Below are 23,675 nucleotides of genomic sequence, written 5' to 3' on the forward strand. Positions count from 1 at the left end.
CGTTACATCCCAACAATCGCACACTCCCATTACATCCCAACAATCGCACACCCCCGTTACATCCCCAATCACACGCTCCTGTTACACTCCCCAACAATTGCACACTCCCGTTACACTCCCCAACAAATGCACACTCCCATTACATCCCCAACAATTGCACACCCCCGTTACACCCCCAACAATCGCACACCCCCGTTACACCCCCAACAATCGCACACCCCTATTACATCCCCAACAATCGCACACCCCTGTTACACTCCCAACATCGTACACTCCCGTTACTCCCCCCAACAATCGCACACCCCCGTTACACCCCCCAACAATCACACACCCCCATTACATCCCAACAATTGCACACTCCCATTACATCCTCAACAATCGCACATCCCCGTTACATCCCAACAATCGCACACTCCCATTACATCCCAACAATCGCACACCCCCGTTACACCCCCCAACAATCACACACCCCCATTACATCCCAACAATTGCACACTCCCATTACATCCTCAACAATCGCACATCCCCGTTACATCCCAACAATCGCACACTCCCATTACATCCCAACAATCGCACACCCCCGTTACATCCCCAACAATTGCACACTCCCGTTACACTCCCCAACAATTGCACACCCCATTACATCCCCAACAATCGCACACCCCCGTTACTCCCCCCAACAATCGCACACCCCCGTTACACCCCCCAACAATCACACCCTTTGTTACACTCCCCAACAATCGTACACCCCCGTTACACTCCCCAACCATCGCACACCCGTTACATCCCCAACAGTCGCACACTTCCATTACACCTCCCAACAATCACACACTCCAATTACACTCCCCAACAATTGCACACCCCCATTACATCCCCAACAATCGCACACTCCTGTTACATCCCAACAATCACACACTCCCATCACACTCCCCAACAATCACACACTCCCATTACATCCCAACAATCACACACTCCCATCACACTCCTCAACAATCACACACTCCCGTTACATCCCAACAATCACACACTCCCAATCACACTCCCCAAGAATCACACACTCCCGTTACATCCAAACAATCACACACTCCCATCACACTCCCCAACAATCGCACACCCCCGTTACATCCCAACAATCACACACTCCCATCACACTCCTCAACAATCACACACTCCCGTTACATCCCAACAATCACACACTCCCAATCACACTCCCCAACAATCACACACTCCGGTTACATCCCAACAATCACACACTCCCATCACACTCCCCAAGAATCACACACTCCCGTTACATCCCAACAATCACACACTCCCATCACACTCCCCAACAATCGCACACACGTTACATCCCAACAATCACACACTCCCATCACACTCCCCAACAATCACACACTCACGTTACATCCCAACAATCACACACTCCCATCACACTCCCCAACAATCGCACACACGTTACATCCCAACAATCACACACTCCCATCACACTCCCCAACAATCACACACCCCCGTTACATCCCAACAATCACACACTCCCATCACACTCCCCAACAATCACACACTCACGTTACATCCCAACAATCACACACTCCCATCACACTCCCCAAGAATCACACACTCCCGTTACATCCCAACAATCACACACTCCCATCACACTCCTCAACAATCACACACTCACGTTACATCCCAACAATCACACACTCCCATCACACTCCCCAACAATCACACACTCCCATCACACTCCTCAACAATCACACACTCACGTTACATCCCAACAATCACACACTCCCATCACACTCCCCAACAATCACACACTCCCATCACACTCCTCAACAATCACACACTCACGTTACATCCCAACAATCACACACTCCCATCACACTCCCCAAGAATCACACACTCCTGTTACATCCCAACAATCACACACTCCCATCACACTCCCCAAGAATCACACACTCCCGTTGCATCCCAGCAATCACACACTCCCATCACACTCCCCAACAATCGCACACCCCCATTACATCCCAACAATCACACACTCTCATCACACTCCCGTTGCATCCCAGCAATCACACACTCCCATCACACTCCCCAAGAATCACACACTCCCGTTGCATCCCAGCAATCACACACTCCCATCACACTCCCCAAGAATCACACACTCCCTTTATACCCCACCAACAATCGCACACTCCCGTTACACCCCCAACAATCACACATCCCCGCTACATCCCAACAATCGCACACCCCCGTTACACTCCCAACAATCGCACACCCCCGTTACACTCCCAACAATCGCACAGTCCCGTTACATCCCCAACAATCACACGCTCCTGTTACACTCCCCAACAATTGCACACCCCCGTTACACCCCCCAACAATTGCACACCCCTGTTACACCCAACAATCGCACACTCCCATTACACCCCCCAACAATCACACACTCCTGTTACACCCCCAACAATCACACATCCCCGTTACATCCCCAACAATCGCACACCCTCATTACATCCCCCACAATCGCACAGTCCCGTTACATCCCAACAATCGCATACCCCCGTTACATCCCCAACAATTGCACAGTCCCGTTACACTCCCAACAATCGCACAGTCCCGTTACATCCCCAACAATCGCACAGTCCCGTTACTCACCCATTAATTTCCACCCTTAACCCACAAGACCATTGGATATAGGAGCAGATTTAGGCCATTCAGCCCATGGCTGATATGTTTGTCAGCCCCTTTCTCCGGCTTTCTCTCCGTATCCATTGACGCTCACCAACCACCCCCCATTCCTGTTACATCAGCACCCCCCCACCCCCGCCGCCCCAGCAGCCCCGTTTGCCTGGTTTCAGTGAGGTGTACTATGAGCAGCCAACCCACTGTTGCTGTTGTGTGTGGTTCCTGCCAAAATTATGCAGGTCCTGCCTTCTGAACCCACAGGGGACGAGGGGCAGAGCACTGGACCTCAGCCTTACCTTCAGAACCTGCTCTATGTTCTCCAGCTTGTCTTGGAACAGGTCCCTTTCCAGTAATGCCAAATCCCGTTCCCGTGTTACCACAATCAGAGCTTCCTTAATGTGATCATACTCTGGTTTCACCTGAAGACAAAACATCATTAACAATGTATATTTATATAGCCTCCAGAATGTAGTACAACATTGCAAGGTGCTTCCTTGGGGCTCTGACCTGGAGCCCAGTGGGATGATATGTCAGACAGATGATCAAAGTGATGATCAGAGACAGCGTGGTTGAAATGATGCTGAAGGATTGAGTGAGGGAATTCTGCGTTTCAGGCCCAGGTAACGTCCAGGGCACAGCTGCTAGAATCTGGAGTAGCTCTGAGGTCTGAATTGGAGGAGTGCATCGACCTGAGAGGGGATTAAAGAGCTGAACAGGGATGCAGCTAGGGGCTGGGGGCTGGGTGTTTGTAAGAGACAGTGACAATAAGTGGCTGTTTGGCTGGGAGCCAGCATCAGTGGGTGTGCGTACAGCACAGCCAGGGAAATGGGGCTTCCTGTGAACTATTGCCATCGTTGAAGCTGGAGGAGGAGACAGCATGGGACAGCAGCAAACAGGCACGCTCAGACAGACAGGCCCGGAAATAACAAAGCTACAGGTGAGGGTTTCAGCAGTCGATCAGCTGAGACAAACCAGTGTTGGACAATATGGTGAAGATGGGAGTAGCCAACTTCTGAAATGGAGAGGTTGTGAGTTTGGGAGGTCTGCTCTGGATCAAACAGGATGTGGTTAGAAGGTGAATAAGGGCTGTAGGGACTTTAGTGGGACCCAGCTCACAGAGTTATTACAGCACAGAAGAGGACATTCAGCCCATCATGCTCATACTGGATTGTTAAATGAATATCAGTGATAGTTAGTAAAGTTATAGTTAGGTTGTGAGGTAGTTTGTAATATTTCTGAACAGGACGAGAACCAGAAAGCTCAGAAAGCCAAGCACCGTGTGGGTCTAAATTGGGAAATGTTCTCAACAGGGACTCAGTCATCGTTCAGCAGAAGTTCTTTCAAAACAGCAGCAAGAAGTGAAATTACCCACAACCAGCACTGACGGAAAAACTCAGACCATTAGCCTCCTTCAGAACGACAGCAAGTCCAATATTCAGAAGGCTGCAGCACAGAAAGAGGCCATTCAGCCCAACCAACTGTACTGTCTGTTTAAGAAGGATCTGATTTGTCCCATTCTGCTGGGATTAGGAGAGAACGTCAAGCTGGAGAAATGTGGGTCTCTCCTTGTGTCTCACACCACTGGGGAGAGCTGCTACATTAACGCCCGGAGGTGATCTACTCAGTTGTTCTGAGCGACGTAAGTCGGTGATTTCAGACCGGGATGGTATGGTGGAAAATACCTGCTCATACTGGAGAATCCGCAACAAAAGTCGGTGATTTCAGACCGGGATGGTATGGTGGAAAATACCTGCTCATACTGGAGAATCCGCGACAAGCCGGGAGAGTGAAACGCACAATGACACTTCTCATGAAGAATTTCCTTCAGCACATTCTCCTGACAAAAGACAAAACACAAATGAGAACATCAGCAATTCAGCTTCCCCGTCACTGACAGAAGCTGACACAGATTATTATTACTATTTATCCAAAACTGGCTTTTTGCAGGAACCAAACTCCATCACCCACTCCCCAGCACAGAGGGGCACCTCGGTCTGATCTTTGTTGTATGGATCTCATTCTCTTGTGAAGTTCGTTTGAGATATCATACCCTGGGCACTGAGGGTACTTTCTCTCACTGTAACTGTCGGATGGTCAGTGCTGAGGGAGTGGGCACTGTCGGAGGGTCAGTGCTGAGGGAGTGGGCACTGTCGGATGGTCAGTGCTGAGGGAGTGGGCACTGTCGGATGGTCAAAGCTGAGGGAGTGGACACTGTCGGAGGGTCAGTGCTGAGGGAGCGACGCACTGTCGGAGGGTCAGTGCTGAGGGAGTGGGCACTGTCGGAGGGTCAGTGCTGAGGGAGTGGGCACTGTCGGATGGTCAGTGCTGAGGGAGTGGGCACTGTCGGAGGGTCGGTGCTGAGGGAGTGAGCACTGTCGGAGGGTCAGTGCTGAGGGAGCGAGCACTGTCGGAGGGTCAGTGCTGAGGGAACGCCGCACTGTCAGAGGGTCAGTGCTGAGGGAGCAGGCAATGTCGGAGGGTCAGTGCTGAGGGAGTGGGCACTGTCGGAGGGTCAGTGCTGAGGGAGCGCCGCACTGTCAGAGGGTCAGTGCTGCGGGAGCGGGCACTGTCGCAGGGTCAATGCTGAGGGAGTGGGCACTTTCGGAGGGTCAGTGCTGAGGGAGTGAGCACTGTCGGAGAGTCAGTGCTGAGGGAGTGGGCACTGTCGGAGGGACAGTGCTGAGGGAGTGGGCACTGTCGGAGGGTCAGTGCTGTGGGAGTGGGCACTGTCGGAGGGACAGTGCTGAGGGAGTGGGCACTGTCGGAGGGTCAGTGCTGAGGGAGCGGGCACTGTTGGGGGGGTCAATATTTCAGTTAGGACAGTAAAGCTCAAGTACCAGGTGTAAGTTCAGGAAATATTAAAAATTGACACGATTTTGTGAATTCTCTAAGTAACCAGGCAAAATCTAACTCACTCAATGGGTTGTAAGATCCTGCTGTGCACAAAATGCTCTGCATCCTCACAGACAGCAATCTGCAAGCTGATTAATTTTACTGTGAGCTGTTATGGGATAGTTCTGAGATGATGCATTGTAGAGGAAACTTATTTTCCTCTGAAATTAATAAAAAGGTAAGACACTGATTATTTTGCCGATAAATAGATTTAAAACAGCAAGTCTCATTTTGTTAACTTCATTTACTCCCCGCATGAGGGAGAAATTGCTTTTATTTGCTTTTCACAATCGTTACTGATCTAATTAAAGATTGTGCTGATTATTTTGTGAGACAGACGTGGTTTATATTAAAAATTAACTCAGTTGTGTGATTTGTAATAACCTTCCTCGGACAAATCCTCTTCTTTTCCCTTGGCTCTCCTGAAGGGACAGAGGCAGTGAATCTCGGGAATTGGAGACAGTTGATCTCTCAATGTCTGTGACACTGGAATGGGAAATCCATTGTAGCCAGTCTCCCTTGTCCCGATGGGTCAACACAATGCTTCGTATGGTCCTGTGCCAGCTGGAGCCATGGATACCTTTCCTGACTCTGAAAGGACACTTGGAATTTCAGTGCCCATCCTGATGGTTTTAAGTACCGGCATTGGGGTGCCTTTCGCAGGATGGCCCTGAGAGAGAGCTGCAACGTCAGCTCAGTCCCATCCCTTGGGTAAGGAGTTACACTGAGCCTCCACTGATCCCAAGAAATCCATGGGCGCTGCCATGGAGGGCTGACCTCTCTTTCCTGGCCATGTTTATCCCTTAAACAATGTCATAGTGAGAGAGTTTCTGGCCATTTCCCATGTGGTGGAATATTGCTCTGTTTGCACGTGCTGTCCCCTTTCTCACATTAAATCAGATTCCTCACTCCGAGGCTCTTTGGGTCATCTTGAGGCAGTGAAAAGTGTGACATGAATGCAAGTCTCTCTGTTGGGGTGGCTGTTGTGTCTTGCCTTTCTTGTTTTCCAAATTCCCAAAACACCAACGTGACCTTTTGCAGAAATGTATTAGCGATACATACTGTCACAGGAAGTGTAGCAGCTGACACAGAAAGGTCACTCAGAGGCCTTCTGTTCTTATGTTGATTCCTTTACTATTATTTAATTTGATTAAGAGTGTGTTTGCGTGTATGTAGACATGTGCGTGTGAGCACGTGTGTGGTATGTGTGTGAGTGAGAGTGTGTGTGTGAATGAGAGTGTCTCTATGCTTGTGTGTGAGAGATTGTGCATATGTCTATGTGTGTTAATGAGTGTGTTTGTGTGTCTGTGAATGTGACAGGTCTGTGTGTGTGTCCACGTTTGTGTGCATGACAGTGTGTGCATGTCTGTGTGAATGACTGTGTTTCTGTGTGTGTGTTTGTGTTTGTGTTTGTGTGTGTTGGTGTGAGTGTGTCCATTGGAGTGTGTGAGAGTGTTTGTGTGTGAGAGTGTGTGTGTGTGAGTGTGTGTGTGTGTGCGGGTGAGAGAGTGTGCGAATTTGAGTGTGGGTGACAGTGTGAGTGTGTGGGTGTGAGTGTGTGGGTGTGAGTGTGTGGGTGTATATGTATGAGTTTGAGTGTGTGTGTGAACGTGAGTGTGTGGGAGTGAGTGTGAGTGTGTGTGTGAGTGTGTGAGAGTGTCAATGTGTGTGAGTGTGTATGTGTGTGAGTGTGTGTGTGAGTGTGAGTGTGTTTGCGTGTATGTGGGCATGTGTGTGTGTGTGTGTGCACATGTGTGGTATGTGTGAGTGAGAGTGTGTGTGAGTGAGTGTAAGTGTGTGTGTTTGTGAGTGTGAGTGTCAGTGTGAGTGTGCGTGAGTGAGTGTGTGTGTGAGAGTGTGAGTGTGTGTGAGAGTGTGAGTGTGTGTGAGTGTGAGAGTGTGTGTGTGTGAGTCTGTGTCAGTGTGAGTGTGATTGTGTGAATGTGTGATTGTGTGAATGGGTCAGTGTGTGTCACTGTGAGTGTGTGTGTGAGAGAGAGTGTGTGTGTGAGTGTGTAAGTGTGTGAGTGTGAGTGTGTGTGTGTGTGTGAGAATGTGTGTGTCAGTGTGAGTGTGTGTGTGTGTGTGTGTGTGTGTGAGAGAGTGTGTGTGTGTGAGAGAGTGTGTGTAAGTGTGTGTGTGTGTGTGTGTGTGTGTGTGTGAGAATGTGTGTGTCAGTGTGAGTGTGTGTGTGTGTATGTGAGTGTGAGAGTGTGTGTAAGTGTGTGTGTGAGTGTGTGTGTGAGTGTGTGTGAGAATGTGTGTGTGTCAGTGTGAGTGTGTGTGTGTGTGTGTGAGAATGTGTGTGTCAGTGTGAGTGTGTGTGTGTGTGAGAGTGTGTGTGTGTGTATGTGAGTGTGAGAGTGTGTGTAAGTGTGTGTGTGAGTGTGTGTGTGTCAGTGTGTGTGTGTGTGTGTGTGTGTGTGTGTGTGTGTGAGAGTGTGCATGTGTGCGAGTGTGAGTGTGTGTTATACCAGAGCCCAGGCTGACATAGATTGTCCATTCCTGGTGTCCCTGGCTCCATGTGATAAGGGCCTGTGAGTTACTCGGTGACGAGTCAGATACAGCTCCGTGCTCGCAGGACGCTGGTGGATTTTTAAATAAGTTCCACTGTGTCACTGCGGCCACTGTTTCATTGTCAGGGGTTTTGGGTCAGAAACAGTTCCTCAAGTTGCTGGATTGTGATATGGAGTGCTGTGGTCTCGTGGTATAACCACTGCAGGGCTGTACTTTCCCAAACAGATTTCCACTGTTTTTCGATGCCTTCCTACATTTGCAGAGCATCCTGTGGACTCCAGTCAGCCCAACTCTATCACCTTCTTGAGGACTAAATTCTCTGAGATATCTGACTTCCTCCAATTCTAGTCTCCCCGCCACCGTTTTTAATCACCCCACAATCAATGGTTGCCTCTCCTGCTCCCTGAGCCCTGGAATCCCATCCTCAAACCACTTTGCCTCCCTGTCACCTCCTTTCTGATGCTTCTTAAATCCTGCCTCTTTGAGCAAGGCTTGGCCACCTGCCCTACTACTAAATGATGTGGCTCAATCACAAATTATTTGAACTTTGGAATCACTTTGGGATGTTTTAATTCATTAAAGTGTTAGAACCTTTATGGATTTTCCATTGTCATTATGTTTATTCTTTTATAAGTTCTTGTTTGGAGTTGTGATCTCGTGAACTGGGAGTTAGAAACAGTTAAAAGCAAAGAACGCACCAAACAAGCTTTGTCTGTTTGTGAGGCAAGACATTGAGGTTAATCACAATCAGAGATAATGGGAACTGCAGATGCTGGAGAATCCAAGATAACAAAGTGTGAAGCTGGATGAACACAGCAGGCCAAGCAGCATCTCAGGAACACAAAAGCTGACGTTTTGGGCTTGGCTGATTATTGTTTTAAAAAGTTCTAATAGACACAGTGACCCTGGGAAAGGCACAGCCGTTGGCTATTAATAAATTCAGTACCTGGGAATTGGTTCCTGCAAGTCTAGAAGAGACCTCTTGTTCAAGAAGATGGCAATTGTTGAATGGCAATTGAGGCTTTGGGAAGAGTTGATTAGTCTGTGTCTGTTTGTGTGAATAGGAACTGAAAACAAATGTTTCGGGTTTAAAGCATCAATAATAATTAATTCCTCTGTTATTTAACTTTCTCTCCTCTAAAGTAATAATATAGTGAATAAGTAGCTACATTTTTTGTTTAAGATAAAAAAGAACTAGTGCCTGGATATTAATTGCTCATAAAGTTTGGGATTGGTTAATCAAAAGTTTGCTTAAGAACCATTGGATTAACTATTGAGGGTCTTCATTGGTTTAGTTTCGCTGTGTTGAGAGTACAGAGGGAGGAAGGCTGATTTGGTTCAGTTGTTTGTCTCTGTGCTGTAATGGAAGGTGCTATATAAATGTAAGGTATTGCTGTAATCCATTCTGAAATATTCCTCACACTAAGGAATATAACTGATCACCTCTCATACCGGGATGGTGGTGGGTTATTGAGGAGGGATTTCACTACAGACCATTCACTTGAACTTCATGTGCCATACTGTAACCAGTGGGATTGTTCCTAGGCTGTACATGCAGAGCGGGCTGTGTGTGCCTGGGATCAGATGGAGCTGCTGAAGATACAGGACGGATTTGATCACGTTGATGGAGAGACTCATTCCCTCGGGTTGTTCCCCAACAAGAGGAAGCGCTTTCAGACCTCACACAGACAGGCTAGAAACTGGGAAACATCACCCCTTCCCAACAACAGCCAGATCCCTCTGCCACCCTCTCCTCCATCTCCACTTCCACCCTCTCCTCCATCTCCACTTCCACCCTCTCCTCCGTTCCATTCCCCACCCTCTCCTCCATCTCCACTTCCACCCTGTTCTCCGTTCCCACCCCCACCCTATCCTCCGTTCCCACCCCCACCCTCTCCTCCGTTCCATCCCCCACCCTCTCCTCCATCTCCACTTCCACCCTGTTCTCCGTTCCCACCCCCACCCTGTCCTCCTTTCCCACCCCCACCCTCTCCTCCGTTCCCTCCCCCACCCTCTCCTCCGATCCCACCCCCACCCTCTCCTCCGATCCCACCCCCACCCTCTCCTCCGTTCCCTCCCCCACCCTCTCCTCCGATCCCACCTCCACCCTATTCTACGTTCCGACCCCCACCCTCTCCTCCGATCCCACCCCCACCCTATCCTCCGTTCCCACCCCCCACCCTCTCCTCCGTTCCCTCCCCCACCCTCTCCTCCGATCCCTCCCCCACCCTCTCCTCCGTTCCCTCCCCAACCCTCTCCTCCGATCCCACCCCCATCCTATTCTACGTTCCCACCCCCACCCTCTCCTCCGATCCCTCCCCCATCCTCTCCTCCGTTCCCTCCCCCACCCTCTCCTCCAATCCCTCCCCCACCCTCTCCTCCGTTCCCTCCCCCACCCTCTCCTCCGTTCCCTCCCCCACCCTCTCCTCCGTTCCCTCCCCACCCTCTCCTCTGTTCTCTCCCCCAACCTCTCCACCGTTCCCACCTCCACCCTATCCTCCGTTCCCTCCCCCACCCTCTCCTCCGTTCTCTACCCCACCCTCTCCTCCGTTCCCACCCCGACATTATCCTCCGTTCCCTCCCCCACCTCTCCTCTGATCCCACGCCCATCCTCTCCACCATTCCCTCCCCCACCCTATCCTCCGTTCCCTCCCCCACCTTCTCCTCCGTTCCCACCCCTATCCTCTCCTCCTTTCCCTCCCCCACCCTCTCTTCCATCTCCACTTCCACCCTCTCCTCCGTTCCTTCCCACACCCTCTCCTCCGTTCCCACCCCCATCCTATCCTCCGTTCCCTCCCACACCCTCTCTCCATTCCCACCCCCACCCTCTCCTCCATCTCCACTTCCACCCTATCCTCCGTCCCCACCCCCACCCTTTCTTCCATCCACACCCCCACCCTATACTCCATTCCCACCCCCACCCTCTCTTTTGTCGTCACACTCACCCTCTCCTCCACCCCTCCCCCACCCTCTCCTCCATTCCCCTCCCCCACCCTATCCTTTATTCCCTCCCCCACCCTCTCCTCCATTCCCACCCCCATCCTCTCTTCCATCCCCACATTCACAGTCTCCTCCATCTCCACCCCACCCTCTATTCCATCCCCACACCCACCCTATCCTCCATTCCTACCCCCACCCTCTCTTCCGTCCCCACACTCACCCTCTCCTCCATCCCTTCCCCCACCTTCTCCTCCATCCCCACCCATCACCACTTTCTCCCTCTTCCAACCCTCATGCCCAAACTCACACTCAAACCCTCCCCCAACCTCTGCTCCATTCCCACCCCCACCCTCTCCTCCGTCCCCTTCCCCACCTCTCCTCTGTCCCCATGCTTGCCCTCTCCTCCATTCCCACCACCACCCTCTCCTCCATCCCCACCCCACCCTCTCCTTCATTCCAACTCCCACCCTCTCCTCCATCCCCATGCTTGCCCTCTCCTCCATTCCCACCACCACCCTCTCCTCCATCCCCACCCCACCCTCTCCTTCATTCCAACTCCCACCCTCTCCTCCATTCCGACCCCCACCCTCTCCTCCATTCCCACCCATCACCACTTTCTTCCCTCCCCACCCTCATGCCCAAACTCACCCTCATCCCCTCCCTCACCGTCTCCTCCATTCCCACACCCACACTCTCCGTCAACTCCCCCACCCTCTTCTCTTTCCCCACACTCAACCTTTCCTCCACCCCCTCCCCCACCCTCTCCTCCAACCCCACCAATCACCACTTTCTCCCTCTCCCCATCCTCATGCCCAAAATCACCCTCATCCCCTCCCCCACCATCTTCCTCACACTGATCCATACCCCCAACTTCACCCTCACTCCCATATCTACCCTCACCCTCATTCCCACTCCCACTCCCACCCTCACTCCCACCTTCAGTCCCACCCTCTCCCCCACCCTCACTCCCACCTTCAGTCCCACCCTCTCCTCCACCCGCAGCCCCACCCTCTCCCCCACCTTCAGCCCCAACCTCTCCCCCACCCTCACTCCTACCCTCTCCCCCACCCAACCCCATCCTCACTCCTACCCTCACTCCTACCCTCAGCCCCACCCTCAGCCCCACCCTCAGCCCCACCCTCAGCCCCACCCTCTCCCTCACTCTCAGCCCCACCCTCACTCCCACCCTCTCCCTCACTCTCAGCCCCACCCTCACTCCCACCCTCTCCCTCACTCTCAGCCCCACCCTCACTCCCACCCTCCTCCCCACCCCCATGCCCCCTCTCCCCCAGCCTCGCCCCCACCTCCAGAAAACTGTTGAGGCTGGGCTGTCGTTTATGTTGACAGATTTCCGTAAGTTTAAAGCTTGAAAGGAATTGGACAGTGGTGGAGGATGGGAGTTAGGACATGGGCCAGCCATGATCGAAGCGTACAGCAGAGCTCACCTGAAGGGCTGAATGGCCTCCTCCTGTTCATGTCATCCCAGTGAAGGGGCACAGATTGTGAATGTTTGGTCCTCCCCATCCCCGAGAGGTATGGGGGTGCGCCTTATGCTTAAGGCTGATGTACATTCTTGTTCAGTTGGGAAATGGAGGCAACTGCCTTGGAAAATATCCCCGCTCCTTCACTGTCGCTGGGACAAAATCCTGGAAGTCCCTTCCCAAGGGCATTGTAGGTCAACCTACAGCACATGGACTGCAGCAGTTCAAGAAGGCAGCTCACCCCCACCTTCTCAAGGGGCAACTAGGGACGAGTAGTAAATGCTGGGCCCAGCCAGTGATGCCTACATCACGTGTGAATAAAACAAAACTCTCTCTTGCATTTTGACAAAAATCCCTGGAATTTTTCTCTCATTATCCGGGCCCTTCTGGGAAGCTGCCATTGAATTCCCAATTGCTGACCAATCAGCTGGGTGCATTCTCAATCCTAAACCCTCCCTTGCTTTTCCTCCATGTGATCTCTAGTTCTGTATCCAATCATGTTCACTCCATGCTCTCTGGTTAAACATCTCCCCAGCATTTAGAACATAGAACATAGAACAGTACAGCACAGAACAGGCCCTTCAGCCCACAATGTTGTGCCGACCATTGATCCTCATGTATGCACCCTCAAATTTCTGTGACCATATACATGTCCAGCAGTCTCTTAAATGACCCCAATGACCTTGCTTCCACAACTGCTGCTGGCAACGCATTCCATGCTCTCACAACTCTCTGCGTAAAGAACCTGCCTCTGACATCCCCTCTATACTTTCCACCAACCAGCTTAAAACTATGACCCCTCGTGCTAGCCATTTCTGCCCTGGGAAATAGTCTCTGGCTATCAACTCTATCTATGCCTCTCATTATCTTGTATACCTCAATTAGGTCCCCTCTCCTCCTCCTTTTCTCCAATGAAAAGAGACCGAGCTCAGTCAACCTCTCTTCATAAGATAAGCCCTCCAGTCCAGGCAGCATCCTGGTAAACCTCCTCTGAACCCTCTCCAAAGCATCCACATCTTTCCTATAATAGGGCGCCCAGAACTGGACGCAGTATTCCAAGTGCGGTCTAACCAAAGTTTTATAGAGCTGCAACAAGATCTCACGACTCTTAAACTCAATCCCCCTGTTAATGAAAGCCAAAACACCATATGCTTTCTTAACAACCCTGTCCACTTGGGTGGCCATTTTAAGGGATCTATGTATCTGCACACCAAGATCCCTCTGTTCCTCCACACTGCCAAGAATCCTATCCTTAATCCTGAAATCAGCTTTCAAATTCGACCTTCCAAAATGCATCACCTCGCATTTATCCAGGTTGAACTCCATCTGCCACCTCTCAGCCCATCTCTGCATCCTGTCAATGTCCCGCTGCAGCCTACAACAGCCCTCTACACTGTCAACGACACCTCCGACCTTTGTGTCGTCTGCAAACTTGCTGACCCATCCTTCAATCCCCTCGTCCAAGTCATTAATAAAAATTACAAACAGTAGAGGCCCAAGGACAGAGCCCTGTGGAACTCCACTCACCACTGACTTCCAGGCAGAATATTTTCCTTCTACTACCACTCGCTGTCTTCTGTTGGCCAGCCAATTCTGTATCCAAGCAGCTAAGTTCCCCTGTATCCCATTCCTCCTGACCTTCTGAATGAGCCTACCATGGGGAACCTTATCAAATGCCTTACTGAAGTCCATATACACCACATCCACAGCTCGACCCTCATCAACTTTTCTAGTCACACCCTCAAAGAACTTGATAAGGTTTGTAAGGCATGACCTACCCCTCACAAAGCCGTGTTGGCTGTATTTGATCAAGCCATGCTCTTCCAGATGGTCATAAATCTTATCCCTCAGAATCCTTTCTAACACCTTGCAGACGACAGACGTGAGACTTACCGGTCTATAATTGCTGGGGATTTCCCTATTTCCTTTCTTGAAGAGAGGAATTACATTTGCCTCTCTCCAGTCCTCAGGTACGACTTTTTGAACGAAAATTTGAAGGTGGTTTTCCTCATTTCCCCAATCTAAACCCTTTGTGAATGGTAATCTCCCAATTTCGGAAGCATAGACCTTCTCCCGTTTCTCTCGGTACAGGAATAAGGTTACCCTTGGAACCATTTCAGCAAATGTCCCGAAGAGAGTTAATTCAATTTCTGTCCGTGTCCTTACTCTTTGTAAAATGCCTGATGTGTGCAGAAATCTGAGCAACGGCTGATTCTGATTTATAACCGTCGACAATAACACATTAAACACAGTCTATGTCCTGGACAGAGTCCAGCATTCCCCCATTACACACATCACTTTGGCAAACTACTCAAGTGTGAAGCTCTGCACAGCTGCAACTTAAATCTCCGTCCTCAATGCTTGCTGTTAAAGTCAGATAAGAGACATGGGAGTGAGGGAGACAGATTGCAACGTTGATGAGGTGAGATGGGTGATGACAGGTCAAGGCTACATTACTTGATGCATTCGTTAACCAAGCTCAAAATTACAAACAAAACAATTGATCAAGACCAACAACTAGAGACAGATGTTTTCAGGCTTGTTTAAGTTGCAAAGAAGTAAGAATAGTCCTGAAAACATTTTTCTCTTTCTCTTTTACGTAAAAGCTGTCAGTAATTAGAGCAAACACAATCTTCAGCACCAGGTGGCAGCAGAGTTCCTGCTCACAGCATCTTAAAGCTGTACAGCTTAGAAGCCGGATAATAAAATGTGAGGCTGGATGAACACAGCAGGCCAAGCAGCATCTCAGGAGCACAAAAGCTGACGTTTCGGGCCTAGACCCTTCATCAGAGAGGGGGATGGGGGGAGGGAACTGGAATAAATAGGGAGAGAGGGGGAGGCGGACCGAAGATGGAGAGTAAAGAAGAGAGGTGGAGAGAGTATAGGTGGGGAGTTTTGTGAGTAACTGTGTTATAGTTACTGTTAAACTCGCCATGGTACCAACATTGTGATTAAAGGTGGTATAGTTACTGTTATACTAACCATGATCACAGCGTTGTGAGTAACTGTGGTATAGTTACTGTTAAATTTTCAGCACATCAGCTTCCTCTATCTCTATCCATTCCAGCATGCACACCTGCTCTTCAAAGGTTTCATTCACTACAAAGTTCGTTTCCTTCGTAAAGACAGAAGCAAAAAACTCATTTAGGGCTTCCCCTACCTCCTCAGGCTCCACACACAAGTTCCCTATGCTATCCCTGATCGGCCCTACTCTTTCTTTGACCATTCTCTTATTCCTCACATAAGTGTTCTCCCTAATCCGTTCTGCCAAGCCTTTCTCGTGCCCCCTCCTGGCTCTCCTCAGACCATTTTTGAGCTCCTTCCTTGCCTGCATGTCATCCTCTCTAGCTGAACTTGACCCTAGCTTTCTCCACCTTATGTAAGCTACCTTCTTCCTTTTCACTAGAAGCTCCACCGCTCTCGTCATCCAAGGTTCCTTTATCTTACCCGTTCTTGCCTGTCTCAGAGGGACATATTTACTCATCACTCGCAACAACTGTTCCTTAAACAGTCTCCACATGTCTATAGTGCCTTTACCATGGAACAATTGCTCCCAGTCCATGCTGCCTAACTCATGTCTAATCGCATCATAGTTTCCTCTTCCCCAATTAAATATCCTCCCATTTTGCCTAATCCTCTCCTTCTCCATAGCTATGTAGAATGTGAGGCAGTTATGGTCACTATCACCAAAATGCTCTCCCACCACAAGATCTGATACCTGCCCCGGCTCGTTTCTGAGCACCAAGTCTAGAATGGCCTCTCCCCTCGTCGGCCTGTCAACGTACTGAGTTAGGAAACCCTCCTGAACACACCTTACAAAAACAGCTCCATTCAAATCTTCTGCTCGAAGGAGGTTCCAATCAATATTAGGAAAGTTAAAGTCACCCATTACAACAACCCTACTACGTCCACACTTTTCCAAAATCTGTCGACCTATGCTTTCTTCAATCTCCCTGCTGCTATTGGGGGGCCTGTAGTAAACCCCTAATGAGGTGACTACTCCCTTGCTGTTCCTAATTCCCACCCATACTGACTCAGTAGGCAGATCTTCCTCGACAATGGAAGCTTCTGTAGCTGTGATTCCCTCTCTGATTAGTAGTGCTACACTCCCTCCTCTTTTTCCCCCCTCCCTATTCTTTTTAAATGTTCTAAACCCTGGAACATCCAGCAACCATTCCTGCCCCTGAGAAACCCATCTCTCTGTTATGGCCACAACATCATAGCACCAGGTACTGATCCATGCTCTAAGTTCATCACTTTTATTCCTGATACTCCTTGCATTAAAGCAAACACACTTTAACCGATCCCTTGGTTCCTTCCCAGGAAAATCCTTCCCTCTAGCTGGTCTACCTCTTGCTACTGCCTCACCTGCATCAACTCTCACCTCTGGTATACAGCTCAGGTTCCCAACCCCTGCCATACTAGTTTAAACCCTCTCGAACTACTCGAGCAAACCTTCCACCCAGGACATTGGTCCCCTTCCAGTTCAGATGCAACCCGTCCTTCTTGTACACGTCCCACCTTCCCAGAAGGCATCCCAATTATCTACATATCTGAAGCCCTCCCTCCTACACCAGCTGCGTAGCCACGTGTTAAGCTGCGCCCGCTCCCTGTTCCTCACCTCACTATCTCGTGGCACTGGTAGTAAACTAGAGAACACTACTCTGTTCGTCCTGCTTTGCAGCTTCCATCCTAACTCCCTGAAATCACTTTTTATATCCTCAATCCTTTTTCTGGCTATATCATTAGTGCCAAAATGTAACACGATTTCTGGCTGTTCGCCCTCCCCTTTTAGAACCTTATACACCCGATCGGAGATGTCCCGGACCCTGGCACCAGGGAGGCAACATACCTTCCGGGAATCCCGATCCTGACCACAAAATCTCCTGTCGATTCCCCTAACTATCGAGTCCCCTACCACAAGTACTTTTCTATTCTGCCCCATTCCCTTCTTTGCCACAGTGTCAGGCTCAGTGCCAGAGAACTGACTACTATGGCTTTCCTCTGGTAGGTCATCGCCCCCAGCAGTATCCAAAACGGTATACTTATTGCTGAGGGGAATGCCCACAGGGGATCTCTGCACTGTCTGTCTGTCTCCTTTCCTCCCCCTAACTGTAACCCATCTATCCTTGTCCTGAGCCTTAGGAGTGACCAACTCCCAGTAACTCCTCTCAATTACCCCCTCTGCCTCCCGAATGATCCGTAGTTCATCCAGCTCCAGCTCCATTTCCCTAACACGGTTTTCAAGGAGCTGGAGTTGGGTGCACTTCCCACAGATGTAGCCAGCGGAGACGTGTGCCATGTCTCCCACCTGCCACATTCTGCAGGAGGAGCAAGCAACTGCCCTAGCATCCATACCTGAGCTGTATACCGGAGGTGAGAGTTGATGCAGGAACTGTCAGAGTAACTGTAATTCCAACATTGCGAGAAACTGTGTATAGTTACTGTTATAGTAACTGTAATTCAAGCATTCAGAGTAACTGTGTATTGTTTCTGTTATAGTAATTGTGGTCTCAACATTGTGTCTATCTGTATATAGTTACTGTTATAGTAACTGTAATTGCAGCATTGCGAGTAACTGTGTATAGTTACTGTTATAGTAACTGTAATTCAAGCATTCAGAGTAACTGTGTATTGTTACTGTTATAGTAATTGTGGTCTCAACATTGTGTCTATCTGTATATAGTTACTGTTATAGTAACTGTAATTGCAGCATTGCGAGTAACTGTGTATAGTTACTGTTATAGTAACTGTAATTCAAGCATTCAGAGTAACTGTGTATTGTTTCTGTTATAGTAATTGTGGTCTCAACATTGTGTCTATCTGTATATAGTTACTGTTATAGTAACTGTAATTGCAGCATTGCGAGTAACTGTGTATAGTTACTGTTATAGTAATTGTAATTCCAGCATTGTGTGTAACTGTGTAGTTATTGTGCTTGTTACTGTGATCACTGCATTGTGAGTATCGCTATCCAGTTACTGTTACAGTAACCACACTAAGTAACAGCTTGCTGTTACTTTTATATCATCCATGCTCCCAGTATTGAGAGTATCTGTACATGGTTACTGTTACAATAACTGTGATCCCCGCATTTTGCGTAACTGTGTATAGTTACTGTTATAGTAACTGTAATTCAAGCATTCAGAGTAACTGTGTATTGTTACTGTTATAGTAATTATGGTCTCAACATTGTGTCTATCTGTATATAGTTACTGTTATAGTAACTGTGATCCCAGCATTGAGAGTATCTATATATAGTCACTGTTCTGGTAACTGGCACCCCAGCACTATGAGTAACTATGCATAGTTACTGTTATAATATCTGTGATCCCAGCATCATGAGTAACTGTGAATAGTTACTCTTATAGTTACTATTATCCCGGCATTGTGAGTAGCTGTGTATTGTTACTGTTATACTCCCAATGCCGAGATAATAGTAATTATCTGTGTATTGTTACTGTTGAAGTAACTGTGTAGTTTCTTTTATGCCAGCATTGTGAATAACTGTGTACAGTTTCTGTTATAGTATGCATGTTCTAGTAACTCTGATCCCTGCATTGTGAGTAATTGTGTATAGTTTGTGGTATAGTAACTGTGATCCCATCATTGTGAGTGACTGCATATTATAACCATTATGCAAACTGTGATCCCAGGTTGGAGTATAAGAGTAGGGAAGTCTTCCTGCAACTGTACAAGGTGCTGAGGAGACCACATCTGGAGAACTGTGAGCAGTTTTGGTTCCTTATTTAAAGAAACATGTAATTTCATTGGAGGCGATTCAGAGAAGGTTCACCAGGCTGATCCCTGGTATGGAGAGATTGTCTGAACAGGTTGGGACTCTACTCACTGGAGTTTAGAAGAGTGAGATCTGATCTCATTGACACATATCGGATTCTGAAGGGGCTTAACAGGGTAAATGCTGAGAGGATGTTTCCCCTCGTGGGAGAGCCTAGGGCAAGAGGGCATCGTCTCAGAATAATGGGCCCCCAATTTAAGACTGAGATTGGGAGGAATTTCTTCTCTCAGACAGTTATAATTCCTTGCCACAGAGTGGGAGCATAGTCTTGGTGTATATTTAAAGCGGACGTAGATAGATTCCTGACCAGTCAGGGAATCGAGGATTATGGGGCAAGGCCAGGAAAATGGATGTGAGGAATGTCGGATCAGCCCGTGATTCTGCTGAACAGCAAAGCAGATCTAAGGGGCTGAATGGCCTACTCCTGCTCCTATTTCTTATGTTCTTTAGCTTCAAATTAATTTGTTACGTGTGAATTGCTGGAAAGAGGTTTCTTGAGTAATGGAATTGTGTGAATGCCATTTTTTTTCTTTGCCTGAATGTCGGGGCCAGTAGTTACTGTGATGTTCTGGGGTTGTGATGAGAATAAGCAATTTGTAATCACCCTCTGCTGCCTCCTGGCTATCGCCGCTCTCGAGATAGATTAGGATTTTTATCTTCACCCCAGTCACCTCATTAACACGTCTCCTGTTTCGAACATCCTAGCAATCACGATAGAGACCATTAATGTTTAAAGAGAAATTCAAACACTCAGCAATTGACTGAAAGAACCACATACCACAAAATCTCCTTAAACAAAACAACCTTGTGTTATTTAATGGTAAGGAATTGAGTATTACTGAATAAAGACACATTTTGTTGAACATTTTCATCATACACTCATCAGGACAATTTGCAAGAATACCAAATAAAAGGGACCACCAAGATTCATACTGTTTGAGAGATAATGGGAACTGCAGATGCTGGAGAATCTGAGATAACAACGTGTGGAGCTGGATGAACACAGCAGGTCAAGCAGCATCTTAGGAGCACAAAAGCTGATGTTAGCTTTTGTGCTCCTGAGATGCTGCTTGGCCTGTTGTGTTCATCCAGCTCGACACTTTGCTATCTTCCTACTGCATGAGGCCCAACAAGTCCACACCGCCCCTTAAAGTATCCCACCCACATCCATCCGCCTATAACCCACACACCCCTGAACACTATAGGCAATTTCGCATGGCCAATCCACCTAACCTGCACATCTTTGGACTGTGGGAGGAAACTGGAGCACCCGAAGGAAACCCACGCAGACATGGGGAGAATGTGCAAACTCCTCACAGTCAGTCGCCCGAGGCTGGAATTGAACCTGGATCCCTGGCACTGTGAGGCTGCAGTGCTAACCACTGAGACACCGTGCCACCCCAAAGTACTTAAAGTTGTTGATGAGAGGATTGTGATTGGTAGTGATGTTGCCATGGAGAATGCACCAATTAATGACGACTGTCAGTTAACTGTCAGACTTTGTTTAATGTTTAACCTGGGTAGGAAGGCTCTGATTGGTCAGGGCATTGCTCTGAGAAATGAACCAGCAAGTGGCTGTCATCTGTTTTATTCAGTTGAAACAGGCATGGTGTGTGTTCATGTCCTTTATGTGTACAAAGATCAGGGCCCTGTGTATTAATAATGGAGCTTCCAGCACGCACACATACACCCACTCTGATCCTGAGGGATGATCCGAAATGAGCTGTTAGTGTAATTCTTCACACACTCGGGATTTTCCAGCAAATGTTGTCCAATTGTAGAATTACGCTGAGTGTTGGATACTCTGCATCCATTTGGCAAAGTTGGATCGGCAGAGCCCAAGCCCTTACTGTGTCTAAGAAAAATAAGCAGAGCAAGCACTCCTGGCATTGTGTTTGTTAAGGCCAGGACTGTTTACTTCTCCTTTTGAAATGCAGATAAAACATGCCATCTCACTCTCAAATTAATTTTTATTTCTCCTCAGTGTCCCAGCTATTCGATAATGTTTGATGTTTCACAGAGGTTCTTCAATTAATTTTTGGCTAAGCGTTTCTTCAACTGTCCATTAAAACCTGTGTACTTCTGAGCTCAGCTCTGCACTCTCCTAGCTAAATGATTGTTTTCTCTCTTAGGGACATAACTAGGCAAATCTTCCAGTTCTTTCCTGTCACAAACTCAGACTCCAAACTGAGCATAAGCTCCCACCCGCATTCCACATTCTGTGAGCAATAAAATTTGTATTTTCTCTCCTTAACGTGCAGGCCTAGCTAACATTGATCACACTTTTCCTCCTCAACTCAGTGTGCTGTAACCTTTATCTCTTCCAAAAACTGAACCACTTGTGTCTGTGAGTAAAATACACAAATAAACCCCACACACATGCCAGTTCTCTGCAGTCTATTTCCATGACAAAACGCTAGTGCGGCCTCGCTTGGAATATTGTGTACAGTTCTGGTCGCCCCATTACAGGAAGGATGTGGAAGCTTTGGAAAAGGTGCAGAGGAGATTTACCAGGATGTTGCCTGGTCTGGAGTGAAGGTCTTATGAGGAAAGGCTGAGGGACTTGGGTCTGTTCTCATTGGAGAGAAGGAGGCTAAGAGTGGATTTAATAGAGACATACAAGATGATCAGAGGATTAGATAGGGTGGACAGTGAGAGTCTCTTTCCGAGGATGATGACGTCAGCTTGTACAAGGGGGCATGGTTACAAATTGAGGGGTGATAGATTTAAGACAGATGTCAGAGGCAGTTTCTTTACTCAGAGAGTGGTAAGGGTGTGGAATGCCCTGCCTGTCAATGTAGTGAACTCAGCCACATTAGGGGCATTTAAACAGTCCTTGGATAAGCATATGGATGATGATGGGATAGTGTAGGGGGAGGAGCTTAGATTGGTTCACAGGTCGGCGCAACATCGAGGGCCGAAGGGCCTGTTCTGCACTGTATTGTTCTATGTTCTATGACAACATGGCATACCTGGGACATTCGAAACATAAATTTACATTAATTAACTCAGGCTCAAAACCAAACCTTTCACTCTGAGATCCACGTGAATAATTTAAATTTCTACTGAAAGCAGAACACATCTCCTCAGTCTTCCCACAGGCCTGACCAGATCCCTCCACCGACACCCTCATCCGCCTCTCCAAACTCATCCTCACTCTCAACATCTTCTCATTCGATTCCTCCCACTTCCTACAGACTAAGGGGGTGGCCCATGGGTACCCGCATGGGCCCAAGCTATGCCTGCCTCTTCTTACATGGAACGGTCCCTCTTCCACACCTACACTGCCCCCAAACCACAACTCTTCCTCCGGTACATTGATGACTGTATCGGCACCGCCTCTTGCTCCCCAGAGGAGCTCAAACAGTTCATCCACTTCACCAACACCTTCCACCCCAACCTCAAGTTCACCTGGGCCATCTCCGACACATGCCTCACCTTCCTGGACCTCTCAGTCTCCATCTCAGGCAACCAGCTCGAAACTGATGTCCACTTCAAGCCCACCGACTCCCACAGCTACCTAGAATACACCTCCTCCCACCCACCTTCCTGCAAAAATTCCATCCCCTATTCCCAATTCCTTCACCTCCGCTGCATCTGCTCCCAGGATGAGACATTCCACTCCCGCACACCCCAGATGGCCGCGTTCTTCAAGGACCGCAACTTCTCCCCCCACAGTGGTCGAGAACACCCTTGACCGTGTCTCCCGCATTTCCCACAACACAGCCCTCACACCCCACCCCCGCAATAACCGCCCAAAGAGAATTGCCCTCCTCCTCATATACCACCCCACCAACCTCCGGATTCAACTCATCATCCTCCGACACTTCTGCCATCTACAATCCGACCCCACCGCCAAAGACATTTTTCCATCCCCACCCTTTTCCGGAGGGAACATTCTCTCCATGGCTCCCTTGTCCACTCCACACTCCCCTCCAACCCCTCCAACCCCACCACACCCGGTACCTTCCCCTGAAACCGCAGGAAGTGCTACACTTGCCCCCCACACCTCCTCCGTCAGCCCTATCCCAGGCCCCAGGATGACTTTCCGTATTAAGCAGAGGTTCACCTGCACACCTGCCAATGTGGTATACTGCATCCACTGTACCCGGTGTGGCTTCCTCTACATTGGGGAAACCAAGCGGAGGCTTGGGGACCGCTTTGCAGAACACCTCCGCTCGGTTCGCAACAAACAACTGCACCTCCCAGTCGCAACCATTTCCACTCCCCCTCCCATTCCTTAGACGACATGTCCATCCTGGTCCTCTTGCAGTGCCACAATGATGCTCCCCGAAGGTTGTAGAAACAGAAACTCATATTCTGCTTGGGAACCCTGCAGCCCAATGGTATCAACTGTTACTCACAAT

At 48.9% G+C, this 23,675-nt stretch overlaps 1 protein-coding gene across 9 annotated transcripts in view; it reads right to left on the minus strand.

Moving 5' to 3' along the window:
* rimbp2b (RIMS binding protein 2b) overlaps positions 1–23,675 on the minus strand; it is a 352,244-nt gene that overhangs the window by 205,840 nt on the left and 122,729 nt on the right. For 6 of the 9 annotated variants that reach the window (XM_059654874.1, XM_059654882.1, XM_059654880.1 and 3 more), the window contains exon 1: positions 2,976–3,085. The gene's annotated coding sequence lies outside the window, so the exon portion shown is untranslated. Of the gene's footprint in view, positions 1–2,975; positions 3,099–4,361; positions 4,391–4,429; positions 4,517–23,675 lie in introns of those variants that run through there. The other 3 variants (XM_059654875.1, XM_059654876.1, XM_059654877.1) reach the window with 2 other exon arrangements.

This window comes from Stegostoma tigrinum, chromosome 26, assembly GCF_030684315.1.
Source record: "Stegostoma tigrinum isolate sSteTig4 chromosome 26, sSteTig4.hap1, whole genome shotgun sequence".
Classification (NCBI taxonomy): domain Eukaryota; kingdom Metazoa; phylum Chordata; class Chondrichthyes; order Orectolobiformes; family Stegostomatidae; genus Stegostoma; species Stegostoma tigrinum.